The following is a 4,297-nucleotide window of genomic DNA, read 5'->3' on the forward strand; positions in this document are numbered from 1 at the left end:
GAAAATGAACAAAATTGAATCAACAATTAATAATATTCCAAAAGGGAAACCACAAGATCTAAATGTTTTTATTGGTAAATTCAACTAAATATTTAAGAAAAATGATATAAATTACTAAAATTTCTTCCAGAATATAAAAGTATAGGAAATATCTTCTAATTCATTTTATGGGGACAACATTACCCTAAAACAAAATCAGACAAAGACATTAAAAGAAAGGAAAAAAATCTATAAAATTGCGATAATAATAGTATATACTATATGGAATTCTTGTGAGTAAATTATTGAGTATTAAATGAATAAATAGATATAAAAGGCTTGGAATAGCCCTAGCCAGTTTTGCTCAGTGGATAGAGCCTCGACTACAAATTGAAGGGTCCCAGGTTCAATTGCAGTCAAGGGCATGTATCTCAGTTGCAGGCTCAATTTTGGCCCTGGTCAGTGCCAGAGGCAAATAATCAATGTGTCTCTCTCATATTGATGTTTATCTCTCTCTGTTTCTCCCCCTCCTTTCAACTCTCTCTCTCTCTCAAAAAAAAAAAAAAAAAAAAAAAAAAAAAAAGGCCTGTAATAGCACCCAGGACAGAGGGAACACAGTGAATATTATGATGACAATAGGACTAAATATTTTTAATAATTAAAAAGTAAAAGGTATACAGATTGCAAAGGAAGAAATAAAACTGACTTTGTTTGTAGATTACATGATATTCTAGGTAAAAACCCCCAAAGAATTGACAAAATAGAAAATCACTCTGAAACTAGTGACTATAGCAAAGTCACAGAATACAAGTAAATGTATAAAATAAATTTATTTCCTTTATACCAGCAATGAATACTGGAATTAAAAATTAATAACACGATACCATTTACATTAGCATTAAAATTTAAATAATAAATCTATCAAGATACATACAAAAACTATATCTAGAGAAATACAAATTCTAAATTGAGAGATATTTTATGTTCATGGATTGAAAGACTCAACATTGTTAAGATGTCAATTCTTCTCAACTGGATTTACAGATTCAACACAATACTGACCAAAATCTGAGCACATATTTTATGGACATCAACTAGATTCTAAAGTTTATATGAAAAGAAAAAAAAAAAAAAGGGTATCCCTCAAAATATACACACTTTGAGATTATAAAGTCAGTGGTTATTAACATATGGTTCATTTTCAAAATTTAAAAGAATCTAAAGAAGTGAGTGTGTATATATTTTGGGGACAACTTGTTTATAGCTACAGAGACCAATACAGTATAGTGCTAGCACAAGAATAAGAACAGACACGTAGACCAATGGAACAGAATAGAGAGCCCAAAAATTGACCACACAATTATAGTCAACTGAGCTTTGACAAAGAAGCAAAGACAATTCAATGGAGAAAGGATATTTAGTTTTATTCCTCAATAAATTGTGCTGAAACAATTAGGTATCCCTATGCAAAAAAAAAAAAAAAAAGTACACACAGACCTTAAACCCTTCACAAAAATTAACTCAAAATGGGTCATAGGTCTGAAAGTAAAATATAAAACTCTTAGAAGATAACTTAGGAGAAAATCTAGGAGTGCTTTAGTAGGTGATAAGATTTTAGATAAACAGTAAAAGAATATTCGTAGTATGTACCCAGGATATGTTGTGATGAAAACAGTGTTTTATCTCTGGAATCTTCCTCCCCAAAATCTTAACACCAGTTTAATCATGGTAAAACATAATTAGGAAAATTCCCATATAGGAGCATACACATTATTCATCACCACAACCTATGATGGAGGAACTCTTAATATTAGGAAAAAGGGGACTTGGGTATATTTGTAAGCTAAGACAAAGAATATAATGGAAAGAAGGAGGTCAAAGAGATAGGATAGAGATGGATTATTGATCAAGGAGTAGTTTAAAGCTTTCTTTTGCATCAGAATCACATGAGTGGGCTTGTTTAAATGCAGACCCTCAAGTTTCGCCTATGGATTCTGATTCTGTGGATGTGACCTGGGTATTTAAAAAAAAAAAATTTTTTTTATTTTATTGATTTCAGAGAAGAAAGAAGAGGGAGTGATAGAAACATCAATGATGAGAGAGAATCATTGATTGGCTACTTCCTGCATGCCCCCTACTGGGGATTGATGTACCCTGACCTGGAATCGAACTGTAACCTCCTGGTTCATTGGTTGAAGCTTAACCACTGAGCTACATCTGCCAGGTTGTGGGCTCAGAATTTTTTATCAAATAAATTGGACATGAAAATTTGGTTGGATATGTTTAACAAACATCCCAAGTCATTCCCATGCAGGTGGTCCTAGGACCACAGGTTGAAAAGCACATGAGGGCTCAGATGAAGACACTAACCTTGGTTAGAGAAAAGAGAAAATGCTTCAGGATATGTGTGGGCCAGGAGCTGGTGGCCTCCTTACTTTGTGAAGTCAGAGATGACATCTTTGAGAACAAGAGACAGTTTGTAGCAATAGGGTGCTTCAGAGAAAGCAGTCAGTTTGGAAACAGAAGTGGTAGGAATAGGAGATGTTTGCGGATAAGGGACTGAAGCAACCTTGATCCCAGAAACCAAATTTGTAAAGAAGATACTGTCTCCTTGTGAGGGATGGAGAACACAGCTGCCATTAGTTTCCTACAGGAAAAAGGAGGATGAGGAGAGAGAAGTCTAGAAAGAAACTGAAAGAAAACAGATTCCCAAAATGATCACTGTGAGGGTCGTGAACATCACCACCTGGCTCTACTACAGAGGTAGCCCGGGGTAAAACGCACAGGTCCTGGAGCTAGCCTGACTCCCTAGCCTCTCTCACTTTACCTCTCTATGCCCAGTCTCGTTATTTGTAAAATCGAGTTAGTAAGAGTCTCTGCTTCATAGACCCATAGCAAATTCTTAATGAGTTAACATATGTAAAAGTATTAGTGCGATGCCTGGGTCACAATGGCTGAGTTGTTCTCATTGTTTAGCTACTAAGAATTAAGGCAGTGGTGTTCAACATTTTTCATTTCGTGGCACACATAAACTATTACTGAAATTCTTTGGTAACCATAAAATATATTTTCTGCCAATCTGGGGAAAAAAAGTATAACTTTGGTTCATTCACACCGGATGCTGTTGTTGTTTGGCTGTTGTCAGTTTTTATTTGACAGTCTAAGGGGAAACAGGTTGGTTCTCCTAACTAAATATTGCATGTGTTATATTTTCTGGCAGAACAACCGTTGAAAAAACCACTGAATTAAGGTGCTATAAATATTTGTGTGCAAAAGGTACATATAAATTTGTGTTTTGTGTGAACAAAGTTTTTTCTTAATTATCTGGGATAAATACCCCAAAGTGCAATTGCTGGTTGTATGTTGAGTTGCATGTTTGCTTTTAAAGCAAATGCCAAACCGTTTTCCAGGGTGGCTACCATTTCTCATTGCCCCCCAGCAGTGCATGGGTGATCTTTGGCCTCACCCGCTTTTTGTGTTATGACTATTCTTTTTATTTTAGTTATTTTGGCAGGTGTGTAGAAATATCACATTGTGCTTTTAATTTGCGTTCCTCTAGTGGCTAATAATGTTGAAAAGTTTTATATATGGTTATTTGCCATCTGTGATCTTCTTCAGTGAAATGTTTATTTGTGTATTTTGTCCATTTTCTAATTGGACTTCTTTATTATTCAGTTTTATAAGTCCTCTATATAGTCTATAGACTAATTCTATGCCTAATTTATGGCTTGCAAATATTTTCTCTCAGTGTATATCTTTTCTTTCTATTGGCTTTATAGGGTCTTTCAGGAAGAAAAAGTTATAATTTCTGTGAAGTCTAATTTATCAATTTTTCTTTTCATAGATTGTGCTATTGGTGTCAAGGCTAAGACCTCAGCCTAGACTTAAATCCCAAAGACTTTGTTTGATATTTTTATTTCTAATGACTTTGTACTTTTACATTCATTGTGTAAATGATATGAGGTTTTGCTTGAGATTTTTTTGTCTACTTGTTTGCTTTTATCTATTGATGTACAATTGGTCTAGCATCATTTATTGAAAAGACTATTCCTCCTGCATTGAATTGCTTTTGGGCCTTGGTCAAAAATCAGCTTGGCATGTTTGTGTGGGCCTGTTCTCGGGTTCTCTATTCTGTTTTATTTATGCACATGTCTATCCATCCAGCAATATGACACGATCATGATTACTGTAGCTATATTGTAAACCTTAATATCAAGTAGAGGGATTCTTTTCATTTTATTCTTCTTTTTCAAGTGTGTTTTTAGCTATTCTATATATTATGCCTTTCCATATAAATTTTAAAATAAGCTTGTCTATG

This window comes from Pipistrellus kuhlii, unplaced genomic scaffold, assembly GCF_014108245.1.
Source record: "Pipistrellus kuhlii isolate mPipKuh1 unplaced genomic scaffold, mPipKuh1.p scaffold_m20_p_2, whole genome shotgun sequence".
Classification (NCBI taxonomy): Eukaryota; Metazoa; Chordata; class Mammalia; order Chiroptera; family Vespertilionidae; genus Pipistrellus; species Pipistrellus kuhlii.